This window comes from Narcine bancroftii, assembly GCF_036971445.1.
Source record: "Narcine bancroftii isolate sNarBan1 chromosome 12 unlocalized genomic scaffold, sNarBan1.hap1 SUPER_12_unloc_2, whole genome shotgun sequence".
Taxonomy (NCBI): domain Eukaryota; kingdom Metazoa; phylum Chordata; class Chondrichthyes; order Torpediniformes; family Narcinidae; genus Narcine; species Narcine bancroftii.
In genome coordinates this window covers 3,750,328-3,760,024 of record NW_027211808.1, presented here as the reverse complement: position 1 = coordinate 3,760,024, position 9,697 = coordinate 3,750,328, and positions in this window count along the sequence as shown.

The window sequence follows — 9,697 nt, the reverse complement described above, 5'->3', positions numbered from 1 at the left end:
GATGATGTCAACAATCTGCTCTTTTCCTGATTAACATGGTAAGGATGCTGCTTAATAGGCTTAGCATCACTGATCTCTGTGTCATGACAAGCCACAATAGTTTCATCTGGGAAAATATGCTTAAATTTTCCCTTTCTGATTTAGTCAAATGCATTAACTTAGTTTCTAAGTTTTGCAAACTATAGAATTTTCCAGCTTGGGGAAATTCTATAAACTTTTTTGAGACCACTTTCTGTGCTCCATAACCTTCCTCAAAACTTTTCTCTTCCTTACTTTCCTCTATAACTAGCACATTTGTTGGGATCTTAGTCTCCTCCACGGCCATTTTCTCAAAGTAAGACAGACCTGTTTCTCTCTTCAATGATCAGGCATCTTAATGACACATGTGATATGGTTATTTTTTGATTTCACCTTATATGGTCCTGAAAACTGAGCTCTCAAAGGGTTTGACTGTACTGGAAACAAAACCAATACTTTTTCACCAGGTTTAATGTTTGCTTTTTGATCATACAGAATTTTTATTTTTCTCAGAGCAGTTTTAAATTTTTTCCTTGCCATCTCGCCAGCCTAATGTAATCTCTTTTTAAATTTGAAAACATAATCCAACAGATTTGATTGTATATTATTATGTATCCACTGTTCCTTCAACAATAGTAATGGACCTCTGATTTCATTACCAAACAACAAATCAAATGGACTAAAGCCAAGAGACTCCTGAGTTGCCACGTGAACAGCAATCAATAACAAATGAATTCCTTCATCCCAAACCTTATTATTTTCCACGCAATAAGCCCTCATCATATTTTTCGCAGTTAAATGGAACCTTTCCAAGGCCCCTTGACTTTCAGGATGATAGGGAGACGACACAATTTGATAGGCTCCCAATTCATACACAACCTGTTGAAATATTCCTGACATGAAATTACACCCTTGGTCCAATTGACAGCCTATGACCAAGGGGTGGTAAGGTGTATCTCCTTTTAAATGGTGATGATTCAAATTGTCGACTGCCTGCTGCAGCACATGGCACCACCCCTGCATGGTCCCCAGTGGTGTTAACAAATGAATTTGTTCCTTCAGTAAACCATTCATTCGTTCAACTAACCCAGCAGCCTACGGGGAAATAAGGAATATGATGAACCCATAAAATACTGTTGTCAGCTGCCCAAACACAGATTGCCTTCCCAGAGAAGTGCGAGCCATTATCAGACTGAATTTCCTCTGGAATATCATAACGAGAAATTAAATGGTTTAATCCTTGGATAGTGCTAGCTTGGTCGGCTGTCTTGGTGGGAAAAGCATAAACCAGGCCCGAAAAGATGTCAACCATTACTAGAACGTAATATTTACCCATACAGTTTGGCATGGGGCCTATGTAATCAATTTGCCAGACCACAGCTAAGCGAGCACCCCATTTTATTTGGCCATGCAGACCAGGAGGAATGGTGCGGGACTTCACAAGCTGACATGCTGGGCATGTTCGCACGACCATGCATGTGAACGGGCCCACATAGCTGATCCTTTCTCCCCCAAATGCCACTCTGTTCATGTGCCCATTGAGCCAGGGGGACGGTATCAGCGCGGCTGATAGAGGCAAGCTGATCTGCTACTGTATTATGTTGTGCCATGTTAGTTTTCACATTGGTATGGGCATCAACATGATATACAGTTATCTCATGGTGGTGGGAAGCATCCCACAACAGCTGCCACAACTGTTTGCCCCATACTGGGTGGTCATGTACCAGCCAGTCTTTCTTTTGCCATTCAGGCATCCATACCACTAGTCCATTAGCCACAGCCCAGGAATCAGTAAACAAGCGAAGAGGGTGATTATGGGGGTCTAGTGGTAAAGTGACTGCCTTCAACTCAGCATACTGACTGCAGCCACCATCCCCCTCCTCCGATAAGTGAGTTCCTGACCTGGGATGGTAAGCCACCGCCTTCCACTTTTGCTTTCCTTGCACCCACCGGGTGCTACCATCAGTAAACCAGGCATCTTCTTGTTCTGCTTCCTGTACCATCTCTTCTGTGGCCCCTTGAATCATCACATCATCAATATAATGGTGAATTGAGAGTGAAGGCGATACTGGCACCGTCTCCAAATCACGGGCAATTAGACTGTGTCAAATAGTGGTAGAGTGTACATAACCCTGAGGGAGGCGGGTGAAGGTATACTGGCGCCCCCTCCACCGGCGCCAATTGTCCTGGGTAAACTTATACCTCTCATTTTGTTCGTTTTAGATTGGTCTCAGTGTTTGAAAGAAAATCGACACACACACACCGAGAGCAGTTCAATTTATATAAATGTTCATTACAAATTCAAACTACAATATGCTAGCCCTTCCCAACCATACTTATCAACGCCTGGACTGGTCCCTACTGCCGAAGCGAGGCAATGACCGCACACTTGTAGTAGGTTGTTGAAGCGCCAGTAGCATCTTCTCCACCTCCCCCAACCGGGACGTTGACTGGACTCTAGAAGTTCTTCTTCTTGCTGAGAGATGTTGCAACCTCTCAGAGAGTCTCAAACTCCAGCAGTGGGACAATGGCTTATATTACCCAAAAACTGCCCACCCAAGCACCCACTCCCAGCACAGCAAGAAAGATAAGCGAGCAAGCTAGCATGCTTAGGCTTCTATAGAATAACATAATTTTCAGATTATCGCTTTGAATACAATGGTTTATTTTGCATCAAGGTTATGCCTCTGACAGTCTGTGACCAAAACAAGCAGGAAGATTAAATGTTCTTAGTACACAGATGTCCTTTCGTCAGATAACTGCATCTCTGGCCCCTCGGTAGAATTTAGCTTATGTCTGCTGATTCTAAAAACAAGCAGGTTCTCAGCCTTGCAGAAGCAAAGGCTGCAAAAGTTTTAAAAAAACTGTTTAAATCTTTAATTACACCTTGATAGGCCAAACAGTGTGAAAAAATTTAGCATAGCCTTCACAATCATCTTTGCTTTAATGTTTCTCAGGGGAATAGCCTCTGTAAATCCCGAAGCAGTGCACATGAGTGATTACAAATATTAATTTCCCATTTTGTTTTTGGCAATGTGCCAACACAATCCACTATCACTTTTGAGAAGGGGTCTCTAAAAGTAGGGATGGGTTGTAAAGATGCCACTGGTGGTCCTTTATTAGGCTTGTCCACCAGTTGACAAGTGTGACAGGTTCTACAAAAGTTCACAACATCCTTCCTTAATTTCGGCCAATAAAACTGTTTCCTTAACTTTTCTAATATTTTTTTCACTCCAAGATGACATCCCAAAGGTGTACTATGAGCCAACTTTAATAATTCCTGTAAGTTTTGGGAATTACAACATGCCTTATTACTGCCCAGTTTTCACTGGTAGGTATCACTTGTGGTGTCCACTTTCTCATCAATATTCCATCTTGAACAAAATAACCTACTGGCACAGTTTCAATTTCCTGATTAGACAGAATCTTATCTCTTATCCCAGCAAGATCAGGATTATGCTTTGGTCTACCTATTAATTCCTCTCTTGTCAACGGCAAAGCTGGATCCATAGGTTTGTCCTCAATGCTTGTCTCCACTACAGGATCATCACAGACTTTCTCTATCTCTACCTTTTTTCTAGTCATGGCTCTAGTAATGGCACCTGCAGGGTAGATTTACAAATCCTTTTTGGACTCATAAACCAATGGCTTACTTGCAAGTTTAACCACAGGTATAATTTTAGCCGCTGCTAAATAATTTCCTAGCAAATGAGAATCTCCATTCACCAGCAGACTTGATTTTATCCCTATCGTAACTGGGCCGTTAACTAAGTCTGATTTTATCACTATTCTATGCAAAGGTATAGGCTCTGCTTCACCACCAATGCCTTTCATTAAATTCACACTTCCAGTATTGGTCTCCTCACCAGAATTAAAAATGTTGCTTAATACAAGTGATTGAGTTGCTCTAGTATCCCCCAGGATTTTAACTGGACCTTGATTGGATCCTCCTTTAACCAAAATGAAACCTTGAGTCATGAATGGTTTAAAAATATCCCTAACTTTCCCACTCTGAAAACAGGTAGTTGGTACCATCCCTTTCTCTTTCTTCCTTTTCAGTACAGGACAATTTGTTATTATGAGCCCTGGCTTCTTACAATAGTGGCAAATAAGATTTGAAAATGTTTTCTTCACCCATTTCTCTTCTTCTCTTCCTTTAACCTCACTTCTAGATTTTCTTTCTACTCTACTTGGATTATCAGCAATATTCCTTTGAAAATTTTCCCTGGTGGATACTTAGGCTTGTTGGTTAAAGCAAATTCCTCTGCAAATTTAGCTAATTCTTGCCAAGTTTTTATATTTTTCTCTGCCAAGTACACTTGAATATCATCAAGAATACAATTTTTAATCTCATCTATCAGAATGATTTCCCTTAATAAATCAAAGTTATTTTCTACTTTCATTGAGGCACACCACCAATCAAAACACACAACTTTCCTATAAGCAAAATCCAGGTAAGATTGGGTTGCTTCTTTTTTTAAACTCCAGAAATTTTGTCTATAAGTTCTGGGACTAGTTCATAAGATCAGAGTATAGCCTGCTTTATAAATTCATAATCAGCTGCTTGTTGTACCTTGATACACAAATACACCTTTTGGGTTTTCCCTTTAAGAACACTTTGTAGCAGGAGTGACCACTAGTCTGGTTACCATTTTAAATTTACAGCTACTTTCTCAAAATGCTGTAAATACTGGTCTATTTCAGCTTCCTCAAATGGAGGAACTAACCTCACTTCTCTATTGACCAGAAACCTCTCCTCCTGACCAGCACATGGGTTTTGGTCTTCTCCCTCTCTTTTCTTTAGGGTCAGCTTTAATTTAGCTAATTTTAGCTCATGCTTCCATTCTTTCTCTCTCTCCTCCATTTCTGCCTGCCTCACTGCTTCCCATTCAGCTTTCCTTTCTGCCTCTCTTATTTCCTCTAAATCTAATTTTCTCAAAGTCAACTTTACTTCCTCTGAAGTTTTCTCCTTTGGAAACTGTTCTAATGCAACTTCTTCCAATACCCCCTTTCCTACTGGTGCTGAACAATCTTTTGGTCAATTTTCCTTTTTTTTCATCCCAGTTCTTACTATAAGAAGTTTTAACCTGCCAACTATAACCATCAGTTCTGACCTTTTAGCCATTTTTAAATTAACCACTGGAGGGTTCACTATGAACTGGTTAATATTCATAGTTGCTGGTTTTCTGCTGGTGATTTATTCCCTCACCGTTTATTTTTAGTTTCAAGCTGGAGGTTGAGTCAAACTCAGACGACTGATAACTAAGCATAAGTCAATCACCCCTAAAGCTTCTAAATTGGTTTGATCTCAGACAATCCACCCAAAATATGTTACAAGATCAAACCAGCAACCACAAAGAAGGCAAATCACATAAGGATAAAAATGAACAATTAATTTATTAACAAAAAATTCACCTTCAAACTTTAATTCAAAATACCCCCTTTTATAACAATGCCCACTGGTTACTATGCAAATTTATATAACAGTGTCAAACTAATAAATTCCCCAGCCTAAATATAACATATGTAATTAAAGTCTAAGTTATATTTCCAATCAGCCCACAGAAAAACTTAAGACACAAAACAAACACAAAACACTCAAGACTCACAAAACTTGAATCTCAACTGAAGCAAAGATCAGTTTGGTAAACTGAAGCCAAAAGATCTTTGAGAGAGAGAGAGAGAGAGAGAGAGAGAGAGAGAGAGATTCAAAGTTGTGTTGCTTGCAGAGCGAGGAAAAATGTGGCTTGGTCAAGATCCCTCTGGCTACCTTCAAAATGTTCATCCTTTTTGAAATCCCAACATTCTAATCTGTTCTCCAGTCCATAACTCATGCTCTGGGCCTTCTTCCACTCCACAGTACCCTCAGTGATGGTTTATCATCCAGTCCAGAAATTTTTAGATCATTTTCTGCATATGCTCAGTCCATCTCCCACTCTCTCAGCAGTCCACATTCACCTTGGCTCTTTAAGACAAACTCATTTTTTTACCATAAAAAAAGCAGTTTTATGGTCGCATTTTTTTAACTGCCTTCACACAACACATAGGCCAATACACAACAATGAACTCTGTAACAGGTAACTTACTTAGAGGAAACTCAACATGGGGTGCAGAATAATCACTTGCTTTTGACTACTCCAAGCAGAGAGGTGGAGTGATATATCCCAGTGACACTGGATCAATGAATTCAGTGTGTAATGGGATGCAGGGTATTCAGTGCATACAGACTTGCGGACTGGTGCAAGGTGGTTGTGCCACAGCCTGGGGCTCTAATGAAGCTGTTAAGCCCACGATGTTTATGCAGTGGCATACCATGAGAACAGGTTCAACAAAATTATAGGTAGAAAAGGAAGTTCAATCATGGGTCGAGACATGATTTGTGAAATGACAAGGAATGGAGACCTGGAAACTGGATTCCTCCTGTTTTGCTGCATTCTAACATGCTGCTATTAGCGCCAAAGCAAACTTCAGTGTTCAAAAGAACAATGGAGTTGTTAACACCCTGAAAGGAGCCAAAACAGGAGCTGTGGATATTGGGAGCCAGATCCTCTCAGCATCTATACTGATGTCACGACACCTCAGCAACATGACAGCAACAACCACAGCTCTGTCCCAGGAGAGATGGGCCACAGAGGAGAGCTTCAAGGCCCTCTGGTTAATGAGGTGGAGGTACTGTGTCCAGACATCTTCTGATGATACCATTGCAAGTAGCTGGCAGGAGGAGGCTCATCTCTGCAGGAACAAGGATCCTCAGGACTGAGGCAGAGTTATGGTACACAGTGTACATCAGTGTAAAGGAGTGGATTCTTACTCCAACCCTACACACCCACCCACCTACCCACCCTGCAGTCTTACTCCTTGGTCTCATCCTCACTCCACCTGTGAACTTCAGCATCCCTTGAGAAGGCACTTTCATGTATTCATGGGACTTGGATGTCCATGATTTGCCACCATTTTTTGGCCAGTATCTGAAGTCCCTCATCTCAGAAAGCACTTAAAAGTCAACCATGATCATGCATCTCAAGGAGGGTTTCCAAAACTGGGTTCTGCTGAATCCTGGGGTGGAAAAGAATAAAGGTTCTGTAGAAAAAGAGACAAGGAGTAAAACTCAAAAATATGAAAGGCTTATAGTAATGTGACACCTGCTTTTTTAAAATTTACTTATTTCTTCTGTTCTTAATTCAATTTGTTTCTTGAAGAATCCACTTTATATGGGACTGCAGCAAACTATACACCACCTTCCCCCCCAAAACAAAAAGGCATCATGAGGCCTGATGTCAGCAGTGCAGATGGCATTTATCATTCATTTTTAACCAATGAAATCCAAATTCTTCATGCACTGGCACAAAGCAGCTGGCCATATATTACCAATATTCCATGTTGGCATTCTTCATGATGATAAGTTTTTAGTGTTGAATTTTGTTTTTGTGTGATTATTATAATTAGTTTGTTTGTGATATTATAAACAATGTCTTGATAGTGCCATTTTTCTTCAAGAGGTTTTCATGTATCATTGCGTTAACAAATAAAATAAGAAACAGGATAATTCCTCTGAAGAACGTACTGAAGTCTCATCGCTTTTTGATAAAGAATCTTCAATTATGCCTATATTTGAAAACACAGAACTCTGTAACACCAGGAGAAACCTGATGAAAGCATATAAAATTATAGAAGTAGATTATCACAAAAAAAAGTATTTATCGAAAGAGTAATAGAGTTAGACCATCAAACAGACCCTTTGGCCCAACCAGGTGGCCTATCTGAGGTCCCATTTGCCTTTGTTTAGACGTTACCCTCCAAACTGTTCTTTTCCTAAATCATGAATCTTTTGCCTAGAGTTGGGGAATTGGTAATTGGAGGACAGAGATTTGTGGGGTGAGGGGTGAAATTGAATAGAAACCTAAACATTTTTGTGCAGAGGATGTATGGAATGGACTGCTGGAGAAGATAGTTGAGGCAGGTCCTATTGCAACATTTAAAAAAACTGGATGGATACATGGGTTTGGAATATAGGCCAAATGAAGGCCAGTGGGACTAGTGTGGGTAGAACATCTTTGTCGGCTTGGGAAAATTGGGCCAGAGCCTTTTTCCTTGCTGTGTGACATAATGAATCAATTCAAGTACTTGCTTAAATGTTACAATTGTACCCACCTTTACAGCTTTCACTAGCAGCTTGTTCCATGAACCCAATGCTCTGTGTGTGAATTAGTTGCCCCTCTTGCCCTTTTACATTTGTCCCCTTGCTTTGGTCCGAATAGGGTGAAACATTGTGTCATGCACAATCATAGTTTATTGGGAAACACAAGATCTCTTCAATGTTCCCTGACTAAACACAAACTTCATCTAGTCTGTGCCACAATAATTCCACTTTGTGGCCTCAATAGGCAGGAGGCCATAATCCCCCGATATAAAGTCACATATTATGCCCCTGTGCAGCTGTGGGAGGTTCTTGAAAGAGTAGGAGGCGCATGCAAAGCAATTTTGTAACCCTCCTCCAGGAGGGTTTGTAACCCTCCCCCCCCCCCACCCCACCATGTAGCTGCCTGAAAGTGGTTTCTAAGGGAATGATAATCTGCTGGCGAGCACCTGACAGCCCCTCTCCCAGTTGCTTGCCCCCTAGCATTGGATGTCAGTTCAGTAGCAGCCACTGTTGGCTGTCAGCACTGGGGCAGTTGGTGCAGGATGTCCCCACACTGATCCCACTACCCCACTTTCTCTCCGCAGCCCTGCATCATTTCCCACTGTGCGGACTGATATCAGGCTGTTGGAAGAGAGCAGTGCAGTGGGATCAGTCCAGCTCTGACATTCAGCCATCCCAACCTTGACAGACTGAAGGTGCCATCACTGAAAGAAGGAGGTGAGCCCTGAGCAGTTCTTGATTCCAGGATGGACTTCCAAAGATGATGGGTTTGGCATGTTGGCCAATAGCCTGTCTTTGTTGGGACCACCCATTAGTTGGGATGAGAAATTAGACCCATCAAGTGCACCACTGGGAGAGCAGGTTGCCATTCTCCTTCGGGAAAGTAAATTTCCTGGTAAAAAGGGGACACTGACAGACGGTTTTTGGCTGCTGGCCACAGCCTTATGCCTTTCCGTTCAGCGTGAAGCAGAGTTAGTTCAAAGAGAACTAGAATCTCAGTACAAGAGAGAGCAACTAGAGGAAGAGCTAGAAGCCTTGCAACAACGCTGTTCCAGAATGAGCGAGATTGTTCGCACCAGTCAGGACCGAGCCAAAGAATGAGAAGATAAGCATGTCCAAACGATCTGCCTTGATATTAAACTCTGGCAGCAGCTCTGTGTAGATAAAGAAAGGCATGGAGTAGAACCCGATCCACATCGTATTTGTGCCATGATAAGGAATGGCAACAATCCTGATGTAATTGATGAATGGGACAGGAATATCTGGAATGATGACCATGGTAATAATGCAGATACTCCTCAGCATGTGCCTAACATATTGCCCTCTCCACCTGCTGTTCACGCCCGCCCCATAGAGCAGCAGACTTCCCAAACAGACGGAAGGTGGGATGATATAAGGGTAGAGATGGAAGGGATAGATACCCCGATCTCCCAAACGGACCCAGGGGAAGGTACCCGAACCCCCTGCTTGTGCTCAATGGCCCACCCCCTCTATGGGATGGCCTAGGCCTCGTCCCGTCCACTGGGCAAAGGACCCTGT